Genomic DNA, 17776 nt, shown 5'->3' with positions numbered 1-17776 from the left:
TGTAGTAAAACTCCAGCACGGGTACCAAGGGACAAGATGGTCAGTACACAGGGGAGGCCAAGGACCCTTCCAAGAAGGCTGGTTTGCAGGGCACCAATGTGGCGTTGAGAGGGATTGGTCCCACCACACAAAAGGGTTGAAGCACCTTTGCATGTCTTGGGAGATCGAGCGCAAAGCAGGGCTCAACCGGGACAACAGCGGGCTCAGGGTGGCAAACCTCTGTGCGGTTTCGGGCAGTCCTTGGATCTGCTTCGCTTCTCGGGATACTTGGCTCTGTGTATAGGTCGATTCAGACCTCAGGGTGATCTGCGGGTCTGCACTCAGAGCCCCTCATATCGTAAAGTCCAGTGAGGGCTCCCACCCCAGCTGGCCATTGAGGAGATCTGACTCACTCATGCATGCTGCAGTGGTCCAATCAGGGACCACCGCAGCACTCATTTGTGCACACCAGACATCCTGGCACCAGTAGTGTGGATTGGAACCAGACAGTCCCAGCCCACTTTCTGGGTACCCAGGGTGAATCCAAGCCCAAATAAGGACTGCCTAGGTCACAAAGAGCAAAGGGAAGGCCAAAGGACAAAATGGCCAAAGGAGAAGACAAAAGACCTTGTGGCACGGCCATGACAGACAACAGCCACAGTCATGCAGTAAAAGCGGTATGGCTCAGTAAAAGTTGATACAATACACAAACAGCTTCTGCTGCCACCAGCCTACTCCTAGGCACATTGTCCAGTTATCAAAAAATCCTTAAGGCATGCTTAGGGCCCGAAAACGCAAGGACCCCAGTGTGCGGTACAGTCATGTACTTTGCATACTGGAATACAGTTGCCAAAAGTGGCGAACATAGTGATAAGACTAAGGCAAACAATGCTTCCCAGTACGGACTATCAGAAAGACAAGTCAGTTACCCCAGAATGATGGGCGAAAATCCAGTAGAGCGTAGCTGAAGGCTGTTCTTCACTAGCAGAAGTCAGGTCAGGAGGCTGAAACAAATCAAAATGTTGGGGGTGAGGGGGTCCCCAAAAAGAGGTAAAACAGCAGTAATTGACATTTTACCCGACAGCTCTTAACAGCAATTAAGAGCGCTCCCGATGGATGCCCTCCGACACCCATTTTGGCCTTATGGGTTATTATACCAAACCAATCTTTGGGCTGTCACATAGCCACGTTTGCATCAAATTTATAAAACAAATTCCAACATAGACCTATTTAAAAAAAACGATTAAATCCAGACGAATTCAAGGAAAGACAAGGATGAGCATTAGAAACCTGACCACCTTTGGCCCTTCTATTACATAAGAGTCGACCAACCCCTCGTTGTAAGAGACCTCCATGAGTTGACAAGACTAGCCCCCACACCAATTTAGTGTGAAAATTAACTACACATATCCACGCAGTAATCATCAGGAAATTCAATCAACTCTAGATCTGCAGAAAACAAACAGCAAGAGATGGGACCGCTTTAAAATCTTTAATGCAGGTGAATTTAAATGAACCTCCGGATCAACCCAGAAGATAAAAGAGAACCTGTTCTTAGAGCAATCACACTGCTTTCCACATTACCCCTGCAGAGGTTAATTTGAGCCCTCCTACTCTGGGTAATCCCAACCTTCGGTTCTACACCCCCCCTTATTGCCGAATTGTGCGCCATAGTCTGGGTAGCAATCCCAATCCATATTGGGAGCATAGAGTGGGGCTCAGAGGTGGGCAGGGGGGGTTCCAATACCTTTTGAGCTGTAGGGGAGTGTGGCATTGATGCAATCATTACTACCTGTGTCCAAATTAAGTCTCTACAAAGAATTGTCGGATGTCCATCCCTTTCAATCTTTTTTTTCCTGAGTTTAGACTTTATGCCTCTTTTCTTCTCGGGCATCTTTTCAGAGATCCGTTCCGCCATCTCAACAGAACCAGATTCAGAACTAAGGCCTTCAACACCAGTTGTGAGTCTGAAACAGTTACATGGGACTGGAGGCCCCATAGGATCACATGTATCCCAGTCTTCTAGCCGGGCCTGGGCTGACCTTAGTATTTGCCTCAGGAATATCCTTGATCCAGCTCTATTAGAAGAGCTGGTGTTTTTCTGATGTGTCTTTTTCAGAATGGAATTAACAACCATCAGCTTACTTTTATTGTGGCTCTTGTGGCGTTGGTCCTAATGAGTATGGCCCAATTTCTAGGGTGGAGTGATGATGGCAATAGTAATTCCCTCCAAAGACTTAAAGGGTTCTGACTCCTTCAATAATTGGCTCAATATCTCACTGAAGCTCTTAATTTCTGCAAGGGTCGCAGAGTGAGAATTTACTTCTGTTCTGATGTACTCATATAGCCTCACTAAGGCTTGTAATACCAATTCAGGGCCAAGATTAGACTCCCTCCCACCCAAAGATGAGGACTCCTGATTGAACGTATAATCAATGGAAGAGGAGGAATGCGCTTCATGGCAGATTGCGTCAGCGCCTGATGCAATTCACATTGATCAGATATCGATTCCTAGAGTCCAGACTAAGAGAGCAAAAAGAGAACCGGCGAAGAGCTAAGGTTCGTAGCCGAGATCTCAAGGTCCCAGATTACCCCTTCTAGATTTAGCGTCCAGGAGGGAATTGATTGGCCGTGCGACGTGTTCCAAAGATTGCAAGAACGCAGGGGGAAAATTACTCATTTGTACTAGACGCGGCCTGGGCTTGTTGCATGTGGACCTCTTGGCTAAACAGTTTGCTGGTGGAAAGAAAGCAGTTATTTTCTCACACGTCAAAATCCCACATAGTGGAGGATTATTTGCCTCCTCCAAAACTCACGTTATTTCAGTGTCCAAGGGTCTAGCTTTCTTGTCTCTTAAATGTATCTGTTCTTCTGCCCCGGCCTATCACTCCGCCACAGGAGAGCTTTTTAGAAACAGAAGCGTAATGACAAACAGGCCACAGGCTACCCCTTTGCCTCTAAAAGAGGGAGATTCTTCCGCAGCCAAGCTATACTGCAATCACATAAACTAGTCCAACGATTAATCCTTATTGTCAAAAACTCTAAAAGCCTCAATCGTACCTGAAACCAGCTGACGACTGCTTTGCCAACACTTGGCCTCATGTTCAGTGGGGCACTGTAGCATAAATCGTCCCGTTCATAACATTTGAAGAATGGGGGCGTGGCAAAACTGAAACCGACTTCTGAATGCTTTGCCAACACTTTGCACATAGCCTTCTATTCAAAATCCTGTGCACATAACTAGTCACTGTAAATATAATAGGCTCAACTACTGTACTTTTGCAAAATTTTAAACCGCTTCTTTTGCCCTTAGACTAGAATCATGTAAAAAATGACATAGGTACCTCTTTCCATTGTCTGCAAATAGGGGACATATCCCCATGAAATGTATTTCGGATTCTACACAATGTGGACATTGATCAGTAAGGCTAGTTCCCATTTGTGCACGATTTCCTACAGTGGCAAATTAGGTATACATGTGGCACATTGTTCTCTCTCAACTAGATAAGTCTCATACCCCAGGTTAGTTTTATTTTCTAAATATTTCTGTAAGAGTATGCTGAGGGACATTCAGCTCAGTAGTTCTCCCACACACAAATCTGGGTATTAGTTCTTGAGGATTAGTTTTGTGGGAACTTCAATTCTAGTTGGGTTGACCCAGAAGTTCAGACATCCCAAAGAGCATAATAGACTTTATGCATGTGAGACCCAAGGCAAAGACAACCCCCCCACCCCCTTCCTCGCTATGTGTCAGTCAGTGCCCCTCTGCATTTGCCCAGTTCTTGCAACAACCACAGCTTATGCCAGTAAATTAGTGGTTCAATTGCCACCATGCGGTGTAGCTATTAGGATCCAAGTTCCTCAAGGACACTGGTATAGTTGAGGTACTTTTTGGCCAACCCATGATTTTCTTGAAAAAACATGTTTAATGGTACACAAGTTTTTGCAGTTTTTCTAACCCCACACTTATGCTCCATATAGGGTTGCTTGCATTCGATAGGTTTTTAAGGCTGGACTCCATTCCCATGTTTGATGGTATAGCTGGCTATTGTCCATGCATATCGAGAGGGAAATGCCAGCCTTCTCTCCAGGACACTCCCATTTACCCAGACTCGAGAACCTTATGCCTACATAACAAAACATATTTACTTGTTCTTGTGATTATCTAACACGGTTACAAGTGCCCCTCAACTTCCTGGCTGAGAATAAATTGACACCCCTGTTCTTCAAATTTCAAGTTAAAAGGCACTAGAGACACACACAAAGTCACTCACCCCCACACACAGACACCTCCTCAACAATTATGAGCAGGCTTAGCTTGGTTAGCACCAAGCAAGCTAGTACATAATTGAATTACAATCCAGTAGTAAAACAGAACAGCAATAAAATTAGATGAGTTGCATACTGGCCTCAGGTCAAACAAAAAAAAATGAATGTCAATAATTTTAACTAAAGGACATTTGGGTGGGAGTGTTGGTTTTACGTTGTCTTGCTTTGAATTTACAAATGTATGTTCAAGTGATAATGATGTTAAGGAGGAGAAGTAGAATTATGTTAAGGGGGAGAAGTAGAATCTGGAACCAGCAGGACATAGGTTCCAATCCCAGCTTTCACACACCACTAACATCCTGCGACAATGGGCAACTCACTTTACCCATTTTGCGTTTCAGTTGAATTATGCACTCCTTATTTTGGCATATAAAATAGACACTACTAAAAAGGGCCATTTAAAATTAGGCCTGCGTGTTTGATCTTCATTGTTAACTGCCCATGGGCCTAAGTCTCGGCTTCACGAAAAGTAAGAGATACTAGCAAATCACTCTCGTACTATCCTATCACTTTCTAGAAGCTTGCTGTACTGGGATATGGTGATGTCGCCTGATTCACTTGAAGGCAATCCTACACCTAAACACACCTACCCATCATTTTCAGGATGCTTATCTACACCATGCCATCAGAAAGTTACAGTGTTGTAGAAATGCTTTAGTGATGCTCCCGCTAGACTATTCCCCTGTATTTTGTTTCTTTTAATGAGACGCAAGGCAAACATGGCCAGGCGGATACATTCACAACAAGATCTAAACTTTGCATGTAAAGCACATAATCCTTTGTGTTTTCCAATTTAAAATCTTGTCTCAAATCTTCCCATTTAGGTTTGTTTTTCCTTTACATTCCTCTCAAAGTGGTTAAGATTATTACAAAGAAACAAAAAAGAAGGGAGACGGCGGCATCTTAAAGGTTTTGTTGGGCACAACCAACCAACCACCAATCAAATGATCCAATAACCTGCCCCCCTGCTTTACATCCAACTCATAAGCCATAATTTGATATGCTATCGCCTTAAAGCCCCCCGGGCCCCTTTATCTGTGTTGGAATCAGGATAATAAACATGTTGCATTTCAAGGACAACATTACCAGTCCACAATGAAGATAGTTTTGTTCTAGTATAGTTACAGGAGACGTTTTAACAATAGCAGCAATCAGGAGGATAAAGAGGGTGCCACACACGTGCCACACACGTGCCACACACGTGCCACACACACACACACACACACACACGTGAGAAAGGTGCATATGCTGCATTGTGACTGCAGGATACAGATACGGTGCAGCCATGAAAATATTAAATGTGCTCCAGCTACAATTCAGGTCAGTAATTAGAAGAAACGAGGGGTGTACTCTTTGATCCATTATAGGTGCCTGAAACAGATGAGCAGCCTCAGAGAACGTACTAGTACTCAAGCATGGAGACAAATTAGAAGCAGCAAGGAAGCTATACAAACCACATCATATCATAGCACTGACTGAGAATCCAGATTAGAAGTTACAAGGAAGATGAATGTATCTGAACATGAACGGAGATCGGAGGAGGGAAACGTTTTTCAAACAGTGTTGCCATGAGCGAGCCAAGAAACACATTACTTGTGGTGTGCAATAGAGGAATCGTCACTATTACAATATAAGAAGCAACACTAGATCTAGTTAAACTACGGCTTGGGCTATTTTGTAGAGCATATCGAGATAACTAACCCACTTATGTAGTAGCAATTTTGAAATATTTAGAAACTATGATTTGTTTCCCTGGGATGCATGCTGTGTTTGGGTGGAGAAGCGGATATTTGGAGGCCAGTCTGCAATATCAGCAGTTGTTTGTTTTTTATTTCTTGTCATTTAGCATGGTGCATTTATTTGTGAATGTTGGACTTTCAAGAACTAAAATATGTTGTTTTAGGTATTCGACTTGGAATGTGCACAAATATGATGAACCAATAAAAAAACATCTGGAACTAGCAAAATATTTTCAATGTGATGTTTAAAAATAAAAAATACAACAAAAATAAAAATCTAGATTTTATTCTTCAAAGATTTGAACATATCCACCCAAGGCAACTAAAGTAAGGGTGCCTGCTTATGGTCCTTGTTTTTACTCAGACTAGCCGATTGTTATACAGGATGTAAAGCAAAAAATTAAAACCGACATTTTTGAAAAACGCAAACCTGCTTTGTGTCAAATAAATAGACCTGAAAATAAGCTCACCAGTGACCTGTAACAGTTGGTCTGCTCTTCGTCTAAGAACGCTTTCACTCAAATGGCCTACATGAAACGAAACAGCAGGCAATGAGCTGAAGCATGCCACCAAAAAGGGGAGAAGGCATTCTCCCCCCCCCCGGCCCCCATCAGACCTGCCTGCACACTTATGTCCAAAAACAAGGGAAAGGACATGCAAGGTGCCCCCAAGTCGGTGAGGAACCACAGGAGGGCAATCTGCAAAGACTCTGGTGCAGAGACAGCGAGGTACCGGCTGGGGGAGATCGGGGGCCCGGGGCAGGTGAGGATTTGGGAGCACTGGCAGGCACCGCAAAAGATTAAGTGGTCACCCAGGAGGTCCTTCACCAATGCTTTCAGGATTTTGGGGACAAGATAGCCAACACCATTTTATCGCAGTTAAGCATGATGCGAGCGGAACTGTCCCTATCGTTGCAAAAGGTGAAGGGGGACATAATGAAACTAGAGGAGCGGACCAATGCAGCGGCCAACGCCATACAAGAGGTCACAGAGGATACAAGGAAGATAGATGAGCTTGTAGAGCAATCAGCAAGGGTCACGCAGAACCACGAGACCCAGAGCGAAGACCTTGAAAACCACTTGAGAAGAGAAGATCTAACATCAGAATAAAATGCCTCGCTGAGGTGGTGGCAGACAAGGAACTGCACTGAATGGCGCAGAAAGTGTTTGCGGACACACTGGAGGTGGAAGACTGGTTGGGGATAGAGTTGGACCGGATACACTAAGTGGGGCCAAAGAGGGGAGAGCCACGGGCCGGACCCAGAGATGTAGTGGTGGCCTTACACAAGTACAGGCAGAAGGAGAAGGTTCTGGTGGCTGCCAGGAGGGCCAGATCAACTAGCTACAATGGCTCCAAACTTCAGCTATTCCAGAACCTTGCCCAGACCACCCTGGTGGAGCGTAGGATTGTAAGACGCCGGTGGGGGGTGCCTGTACTTCCGCGCTCTATATGGTAGAGGAGAGGCACAGAGGACCCCAGCCAAGATTCTCTACTTGGTAGCTATGGTCGAGCAATCAAGGCCTAGCTTCTCAGAAGGTGATGCGGGCTGGTTCTTAAGTACAGTGTAGTCCCCAAGCACCCACAAAGGAATGTCCAGACACTGTATCGGTTACAACACAGTCTTTATGTAATTAATATTTAAAAGGTATATACAATATCACGATAACTCACTTTGTACTCCGAAAATCAACAATGGTAAATATATACAGTTCTAAAGTGGTACCAGTAAGGTTATCAGATCTCATTAAAGTGCATACGGTCAGAATGACACACAGATCAAGATAAAAAGGAAACCAACAGTAGAGAGAGGAAGGAAAGCAAGATGGTGGAACAATTGGCAGAATGCTGGCCCCGTACCACTAGACACAGTTCTGTGTGGAGACCCCGCCCCCCCAACCTGGGCAACCTGTAAAGCAAAGATGTATCACAAGCCCAGTCCATATATTGTTTACCCTAGACTTTGCAATAGTTCTGCAACCCCAAAGTACCTTGGCTTCGTAGCGTTCCTCGACGACCCTTCTTGAGTGCCCTTCCTTTAAGGCAGGAGTCACGGGTCGTCGAACGTCCGAAGGAGAACAGGTCGAGCTACGACGTTGAAGTGGCCACGTCGTTCCTAGCGGTGCTCGTTGACGGGGAAGCGTAAACGTCCTGCAAGGAAGTGGCGTGCGGGGCACCTCAGTGTCGATAGTTCTGTACTGCAAAGAGTTTGAAGAACTGTGGCCCAGCAAGGGCGTTGAGTCGTCAGCGTCTCTGTGGTCTTTGGGTGGCGGGAAACCAATTGACGGTCAGGCCTTCTCCAGCAGGATACAGCAGCGACGATGCGGGCGAGAGCATCCTTGGATCAATGAAGTTCTAGGCAAAAACGGGAGCACGGCGGCTACAGTCGGCGATGGCGGTCATCGACCGTGGCAGACAATAGTCCGGGCGCTTCCCTTTGGAGTTCCGCCGTGTTCTGAACACTTCTGAACACGATTCCTAGCAGTGAGAGGTCCCCAGATATACTGTTGATCTCCCATTCATTCCACTGGGTCACACTGCAGCATCCAATCACTATGAAGGGCATTCATGCAGGCAGGCACCCAATCAGGCACACAGTGCATTCAGGCCATTCACTTCTCTCCAGACATTCACAACAAGTTATGTGTATTGGGACAAGTACCGAGCCATTCAACACTTCATACTGCATTAATATCGGTTTCGGGCAGGGCTGTCTCAGTCATTGTGTCAACCACCAGATACTAGACACCCACAACATAGAATGCGTATTCGTCACACACTCCATTCACCCAGGTCCCACCCACAGGTGTACCCACAACATACGGTCGTTGCGAAGGCTCCAGCCAGTCTGGTCAGCACTTCCCCACACTACCATATATGGAACTTCCACCTAACAGCCAGTCAGGGGGAAGGGACAGAGGCAGGGCTTCCCGGGACTTCGGGAATATCAAGGTAACAGACAATGGAAGGCAAGAGGCCATGGGGGCCATTTTGTCTCCATCAGGAATCTACCAATTCCAATGACAGGGCCTGGTCATCCCAAAATGGAGGACACTCAGGGCACCAGTCATTTCAGCACAGAGCTGCCACCAGCCCGTACCCTGCTCTGTGGGCCACCCACAGGTACCCAAAAACATACACTAGGGGCACAGTGTTGCACCCCTACCCATGGGTGCCATGGGTCTGTTCAGCAAACCAAGAGAGAGCTGCACCGCCAGGAGTCCCACACAAACTCCTGCGAGGAAAACACGACAGAACACAATAAAAGGCAGTAAAGGACAAGGATAAGGAGGCCCTGTCCCTCCGATGCAGTTCCAGCATCACAAGGATGATGGGCCCGATGGTGCGTGCCCTTATGAGGGCGGACATACGCTATAAATTGACCTTTCCCTGGGGACTACTGTTCAAATGGGAAGGGTAACAGCTTGAGGTCACCACATGCGAGGAAGGTACGAGGGTCCTAAAGATTGAGGACGAAGGGTCACCAAGGCAAGAACAAAGATTGGTGCAGGAACTGCTCAAGAGGAGAATGTGGGAGTGGACAAAGGGCTCAAAGAAATGGGTTCCTAAGGGGCCCGGTTAAAACCCCCCGCTAACCCTCAACGAGTGGGCGGGAGTGGAAGCTGCCCACACACTCATCCAAACAGGAGCGTCACGCTGAGGGAAAATGGGGGTTACAGGAAGGAATGTTTGTAAAGAATGGAGTGGGGGAGGTTTATCTGCACTCTGGCCCTCTAATATGGCAGAGTAGAAGCACAGAGCACCTCAGCCAAGATTCTCTATTGTTGGTAGCAATGGACGAGCCATCAAGGCTTAGCTCTCAGGAAGTGATGCGGGCTGGTTCTTAAGTACAGTGTATTCTTCAAGCCCCCACAAAGGAATGCCCACACACTATGCTAGTGATAACACAGTTCTTTATATAAATAAGGTTCAAGATACACACACACACACACACACACACACACACACACACACACACACACACACACACACACACACACACACACACACACACACACACACACACACACACACACACACACACACACACAATACTAAAATGATAAATATGTACAGTATCTGTGGTACCACATGCACCAACTGCTGACAGTTTAAATGACATACAAGTCTAAAACCAACATCAGTGACCAGACACTGGAGAGAAACAAGTGGTTAAGCAATTGGCAGAATACTTTGTCCCTACCCAAGACACAATTCTGTGTGAGGATCCCCCCACCTGGGCAACCTGTAAATAAAGTATATTGACAAGCCCAGTCCATATATTGTTTAGCAGAGTCTTGTTCCCATCTAAAAATATTGTACTACCCCAATGTACCTGGTTTAGCAGAGTTCTTCAACAGGTCGTCAACGGATCCCTCTTGAGTGAACTCCCTTTAAGGCAGGAGCCACGGGTCATCGAGATTCCTTGAAGAAAAGGTTAACAATACACCGGCTGACGAGAGAGCTGGCCACCACAGAAACCTGGGACTGGGAGCCATCTATAGAGTTTATGGACTCAAGGATGGGGGGTGGGGGACAGGACTGGGTGTGTTGTTGGTTACATGTGTTGGGATCGAGTGGGTGGGGGGTTACAGGTGTTGAAAATGCCAATAAAATACACACACTTTGACTCAACATTCCCTCGCTTATTCACACACAGCATTCACTCACTCATTGCATGAGGGGATCAGAAGTGACCTTCCCATTAATTTTATATCCCCCTGCACCTGTTCCAAATAGGCCCAGCGAAAATAAATGCCCCGGGTGCTTCGATAAGTGCATGTCTTTTGAAAATCGGGATTTACTTTAAAATGGCCAGAAGCACCTTTCCACACTCTGCCTTGCGCAGTTGTGCATTTGGTGGGAAAAGAACACCTCAATTCTTGAGGTACAATTGCCAGTGACGGGTGTCGATCAAAAAAGTGCAACCAACACACAAAACGCCCCTGCCTTAAACACTGATCTAATTACGCAGATATCCTCCTTGGGTGGGGGCTGATCCCAACATCACTTGGCTATCTCCACTTCTGTCCTCAATTATGGAAATGACCAGAGTTACTAAACAATCCTAGCCACTCTGGACTCAATATTGTTTCTTGGAATTGTTGCGGGTTTACCAATTTCTTCACATGGTTAAGTTTGATGTCTTCCACTGAATACCCCACTATCATATTTTAGCAAGAAACCACAAGTGTAAAACACCTCAATGTGCACAACTATCATTGATGCACTCATTTAAAATGACCTTTGCACACGGATCAACCAAAAAAGTGATAGGTGGAAGGTTTCGAATAAGTCTGAACCACTGGCAACGCTCTAGGCAACCTTCCATGCCACAGAATATTAGCCCGTCTGTGCTATTGCAAAAGGGGTCCAGCCATATGCAAATCAGTCAGCTACTGCCACCAATGGTAGCAGCCCAGCCAGAACTGCTAGGCCAGGTCTCCTCTGCACGGAAACACAAGCAACCTCAGACATGTTTCAGCCTTGTTGGGCCTCCTCAGTGAGATTTAAAGCTTGGTTCCCTATGGCGCAACGAGCAAGGGACCCACGTCTGGGCATACCCTTTTGGCACAAGTGAATAGAAGTGAATAAGCATCCCATCAGTTCCACCAAACACGTTTTGAAAATTGTGGGACAACGGTTTATCCCTACTGATCACTTCTTTACACTTCACTTAATTTCCAAGAGTGTGGTTCGAGGTGTCAGAGGGGAATTTGGAATGGGAACGGACGCACGGAAGGGAAAGGGTGCATGGGGGTTTTTACTGTTTCTGCAGTCATTAACCCCAGATTTGCTCATGAGCAGGTATTGTGTTAAATACCATTAGCTCCAGAGCAGATCCTGTGACTGGAATCGTTAGCCCGAGAGTACCTACTGTGCATGCCAACATTATTGCAGAGCAGGTATTGTGTCTGTAGTTATAAGCCCCAGGGCAGGTATTCTGTCATATGTAACGGATTAGATGGTATTGCATCAAACGTCATTGCCTCCATGTCCCTCTTCCTCATCACAGTACTCGCCTATGAGGCTCCACCTCCCACACAGGAACTTTTTTTCCTTTCAGGTATACATACACCCCTAATCCCCAGTTCTTTTTCTCTGGTCTCTGACAGGGACTGGTTCTTCCTGGAGCTGGGCTCTGGGGAGTGGTGGTGTAGGACCTTCCGTGGTTGCGTCTCCTGCGGGGCAACGGTGTGTTCCCGGTGAGGACTTTAGCAGACAGATGCAGTTCAGAACTTCAACATCAGGCCTTCTATGCCAAAGTCTCTAATTTCAGAGAGCATGATGCAACACGAAAAACATTAAAGTTCCTTTCTTCTTAGGATTTCACATATATAACTTCTCGGGTGATTTGCCGTTTTGTTTTGTTTGTTTATTTATTTGATGTGCCCGCCAGACCCGAGGGTATCAGGGCGCAGGAGATAAGAATACGTATCAGCTTGGTTACAGAGGTTACGGAACATAATTACAAACAGTATTCTCAAGGTTACAAAGGTTGAGGATCAAAGCAAGCATGGTGGAAATACACTGGTAGACAGCAAATCACAGATAGCAGGCATACTAGGTGACTATCGTGGTTATTGTCTGGCATACATTAGAGGATGCAAAGATACATGTGGACAGGCAAATATTTGTACCAGAGGAGGAAGTGCAGGAGGAGGTATTACTTGTCTTTCTCCATGAGCCATTTGATTAGGTTCTGCCTGAATTTGGTAAAGGTTTGGTCTGATCTTAGTGTGTGTGGTAGGGCGTTGCACAGTTGTACAGCCCTGACTGGGAATCTGGAACCTCCAATGGTGGATAATTTGAAACGTGGGACTTGAAGGCAATTTGAGTGGGCTGTTCTTGAAGGTCTAATTGTGGTTTTTCTGATGAATCGTTCTGCTAGGTAGCAAGGGGCTTTCTTGTTTAAGCATTTGTGGATGAGGGAGGCAGTTTTAAGATTGATTTTTTTCTTGGGTGGATAGCCATTTATGTTTCCTTTTTATTTCGGATACGTGTTCTCTTCTTGGAATACTTAGAAGGCATTATTTTGGAGTACCTGTATTTTATTGATAATGTGTTTGTTCGCCCCTATGTGTAAGGCATTACAATAATCAAGTTTTGATAGGATGAGGGCACTAGATAATATCAGGCAACTGTCAGCTGATAGGAATTGTTTCCCAGCTCGTATTAATTTGCATGTGTATGCTGTGGCCGAAGCCAGGGAATTTACCTGTTTGGTGAATGATAGGGTTGAGTCCAAGTAAAAGCCTACGGTTTTTACTTCTCTGGGGACATTGATGATATTCCCATCAATAATGAAAGACGCGTAATCATGACTGAGTGTGGTAATGTGAGATGCAGTACCTAGGATGATGAGCTCTGTTTCGTCATTGTTCAGGCACAAGCCGTGATTGGCCATCCATGCCTGAACGATGCTATGAACTCTGTTCACCAAAGCCAGATCCTCCTCATAATCCCCAGTGAGTGGTAGGAGGATCTGGGTATCATCTGCATAATTAGTGTAGGTGATACCCAGATGGTCGAGATCGTCAAAGTGTGGCTTGGTGAAGATGTTGTAGAGCGTTGGAGAGACACATGATCCCTGGGGCACTCCGCAAGTAATGGGTATGGGGTCTGCTGATGCCGATGGGGAGAAGACCCTCATAGTCCTGTCATTGAGGAACGAATGTATCCGTGCTATAGCTTCTTTCGAGAAGTGGGCTGCTGGGTCCAGGTGACTGCATAAGACTTTGTGGTCCACCAAGTCAAATGCAGCCGAGAGGTCAAGTAAGAGGAGAAGTGCCAGTTTACCCTTATCTCTAAGTGTGTCTATTTGGGCCTTCAAATCGATACGTGCAGTTTCTGTGCCATGTTGTGGCCAGAAACCAGATTGGTGTGAGCCTAGAAGGTGGTCATGCTCTAGGAAGTTTTGAACTCGGGTGTATGCTACCTTGTCTAAGATTTTTAATAGGAAAGGCACAGTGGTGATGGGCCTGTAGTTGTTGGGTATATTAGAGTCCAATGTTTGTTTTTTCAGAAGTGGGAGTACCCAAGATTCTTTTAGATTGCAGGGGATGGTGCCAGTGGTGAATGAGGTGTTGATGAGTTTGGCGATGAAGGGAGCTAGATCTCTGGCAGCGTCCTTGATCGGTTCAGGTGGGCATTGGTCACCTTTGCAGTTGGAAGGTTTGAGAGCAAGACGTTTTTTCAACCTCAATAATTGAGACTTTGGAGAAGTTAAATTGAGTATGGTCTTTTGGCTTGGGCAGAGGTATTTTATTGGGGGGGGGGTGAAAGAGTCTGAGCAGTTAGTAAGGCTTTCTTTTGAGCTACTTTGTTTTGGAGGTTGGTGACTTTGTTGACTAAAGCATGCTGGATGTCCGAGCACCATGTTTTAGCTTTGATAGAGTCATCCTGTGCTATGATGGGAGTTTCTAATTCTTTGAGAATGGTGAAGAGCTCCTTCATGCTAGAGTTGGCTTGTGTGATTCTGACGTTATACGTTTGTTTGGCCAAGAAGATATCCTTTTTGTATTGAGTAGAGATATTGCTTAGATTAGTTTTATTTTCTGTTGTGGGGTGTAGTTTCCACGCCGTTTCACGTCTTCTTTTCTCTAGTCTTAGGTTTTTTAGGTGCGGTGTAAACCAGGAGTTGAGATGGTTTTTGGGTTTGCTATTCCTGAATTTTAGAGGGGTGATGCTATCGAGGGCAGTAGTCATAGCGTTGTTTTATTCATCTACTAGTAGGCTAGGGTCTGAATAGTCTGGTAGAGAATTAAGAATGGGTAAGGAGGTTGTCTGTTGTGATGTTTTTCTTGTTTCTAGTTAGTTAAAGTGGGGGGGCGGGTGGTGGTGTTTGTATGGTAGGTCTTTTAGTATCTAGAGTAAAGGATATTAGATGGTGGTCAGTCCAGATTTGTGGGGAGATAGAGGAGATGGAGATGTTACAATTGTGGTTAGCTACCCAGTCGAAAGTTCTTCCTTTAATGTGCGTAGGTCCGTTCACTCTTTGTGTGAAACCAAGTTCAGTCAGGATATTAGCTACAGAAGTGGCCTGGTGGTCATTGATATCATCAAATCCTAGGTTAAAGTCTCCTAGCAATAGAGTTTGTGAGGTATTTTTTAGATTCTCTGAGATGATGGTGGAAATGTCTTCATTAAAAAGGTGTTGATAGGGCCTGGTGGTCTATATAGGAGATGAATGTTTAGAGTGTGGGAGTTGGCAGTAGGTAGTTTGATAGATAGTGATTCACAGGATTTGAGATTGGGCGTGGAGGTTATTCTCATGGAGAGGTTGGTTTTGGCGATGATCGCTATACCTCCGCCGCGTGAATCTGGTCTGCCGCTCTAAGGATGGTATAGTTGTGGGGAACTGCTAGGGTCTGCTGCTTCACGTAGCCAGGATTCAGTGATGGCAATTAAGTTGTAGTCATCTGCTAAAATGACCTTTGTTATTTCTGTTGCATGGGCAACTAGGGACCTAGCATTTGTTAAGGCACCTTTAAGGTCTGGTCCTGGCTGAGGTGGTTGGAATGAGTTGAGGAGGGCATGTGAGTTGGTGGTGGTTTTACTTCTATTAGAGCGATTCTTGGAGTTAGGTAGTGGGGTGGTCTTTGTAAGGTGGTGTATTATAGAGTGAATATGGTCTAGATTGATATATCTGATGAGGGGTTTGAATATTTTAGGCAATCATGCACATGCACATGAGTCTAAGGTTTCTCTGTGCTGTGTTGCAAGGGGTTTTTGTTATAGGTATCTCGATGGGTGTACCTGCATTGTCTATGGGCAGTTTAGAAGGCATAGTTATATTGACAACAGCAGTGTTTTCTGTATTAGAGGACCATGTCGTAATAAGTAATACTAATATGTTAATTAATGTACCCAAGTGGGCTCATGTTGACAAGGTGAGGTACATAATGTATCTCGTAAATTAGGCAATTTGGCAGTAGGGCAGATCAGGCAATAAGGTATTGACAATACAATGGTATGAAAATAATGGAGCAGTGGTATTGAACATTATGTAGCATGTACAGTGGGCTAGAATGCACTTTAATAGCAATAGGCTAATTGGACTGGGGGCATAGTAAAAGCAATGGGTGCAGTAGTTAGCAGTATCAATATGGTCACCAGTATCGGACGGTGTGCAGAAGGCTGTTAGCATCAAGGCAGGGGACAGGATAGGTTGTACATCGACAATAGGTACAGTGAGCGCGAGTTGGCTTGTGTTAATAAAATGAACTTATGAAAGTCGAGAGCGTTCAGAGGGTTGGCGCAGCCATGATGGGCACAGTAGTATGCAGGATGTGAACAATGTTCTTCCGTGAGGATATCGGGATGGCAAGTCTGTGTTTGGTGGCAGTTAGAGGAGTCAGTTTAAAGCATAGGGAAGTTCATAGTGGAGAGCTCAGTTGAGCTGGGGACAAATGCGAAGGCAGCTCAAAGATTGGGATGAATGGGACCAATTTGTGGTACTGGCATGGGTACCTTTTGGCGTGGATCCGTGGCGACCAGCGGCGAACAGGAAGGATGCCTTTTTCCTAGGGCTTCTTCCGCCGGACCGGCTTCCGCCTACAGGAGACGGGATGTTCAAACTAAGGCAAGCTGTTGCCTAGAAACAGAGTGGAGCCTCGGTTTCATCCCGCCGGCCCTTTTAAGGTCAGGTGATGCGCGCAAGGGGAATTCCTGATCAGTAACAGCTGATCTGTGCATACACTGCACTTCGGGCATAAATAAGGCGAAGGTGGGGCAGCTCACTGTGCGCATGGGGGCATGCAGGACATGCCGTTGATCAGCCAGGACAGGCTGTGCACCCGGGTCCCCCTCCACCAGGCCCAGACCCACTTTAACACAAAATCTTCAATTGGTCTCCCTCTGCCGGGCTAGGACCAACTACACAAGTTAATCAAAATCGAAGGACTTCGACTGTGTGCAGGATTCTGATCTACCCGGCGAAGGACCACTTTGATTTACAACTACTTGTTCTCTTCTTGATATGGCTTTTTCTTACTTTCACTTTTGTTACTGCTCAGTTGGATACCTTATAAAGACATTTGATTGAGCACCCACGCAGTGCCGGACCACTCTGTCAAAAGGTATTCTTGGTTTTAAAGTTCACTCACTCATCAGCAATTCAACTTTACTCTTCTTATCACACTCGTTTTAACAATGTTCATTCCTGCGCTCACCATACAATGTTGCTGCTTGCAACCTTGGCTTCAACAGAGACCAGTCCTGTATTGGTCTCCCAACTCACCGGCTGTGTGGATTTCACTGATGCTACTTTGTTCTTGGAGTGGATGGGGAAAAGGGGTTACAGGGAAGGGGATACCGCGTCTCACCATCCAGTGTCCCACTCCATGAAGACCCCTTACCCAGGTGATCCTCCGGCACTTGTCCACCCCCAGGAACTGGATCCAAAAGAGATGGCCGTGTCCTGGCCACCTGGATGGCAGATCCCTGGGGACTAATGGGCGAGACACCTTCTGGTTTCTCACAGTCCCATCCAACGATCTCCTGTATGCGTGGGGTCATAACTCGTGCTTTGCTTCGGTATAGGGGTGGATACATGTCCTAGTAAGTCCACCCGTCTTCTTGTCTTGTGGGTCAGATGGTCTCTCTGGTTGATGGTGCACTCCGTGGTTCCCGATTAGAGCAGCGGGTCTCCCTTGAAACTGTCGCATGAACGTGCTTTCTGTCTCCCTCATTTCACGTACTCCTTCCCTCTGGATGGAGCCCCCCCTTGT

The 17776-nt window shown here is 46.0% G+C and overlaps 1 protein-coding gene across 2 annotated transcripts in view; it reads right to left on the bottom strand.

Moving 5' to 3' along the window:
• Window positions 1-17776, bottom strand: part of NGDN (neuroguidin) — a 106865-nt gene that overhangs the window by 81394 nt on the left and 7695 nt on the right. The window contains exon 2 of one of the 2 annotated variants that reach the window (XM_069633956.1): window positions 909-983. The exons of the other annotated variant lie outside the window; for it this stretch is intronic. The gene's annotated coding sequence lies outside the window, so the exon portion shown is untranslated. The remainder of the gene's footprint in view (window positions 1-908; window positions 984-17776) is intronic. 2 annotated transcript variants of the gene reach the window in all.

Source organism: Ambystoma mexicanum, chromosome 13 (assembly GCF_040938575.1).
Source record: "Ambystoma mexicanum isolate Mex_15411 chromosome 13, UKY_AmexF1_1, whole genome shotgun sequence".
NCBI classification, from domain to species: Eukaryota; Metazoa; Chordata; class Amphibia; order Caudata; family Ambystomatidae; genus Ambystoma; species Ambystoma mexicanum.
The sequence above is the reverse complement of the archived record's forward strand: the minus strand, read 5'-3'. Positions and strand labels throughout refer to the sequence as shown.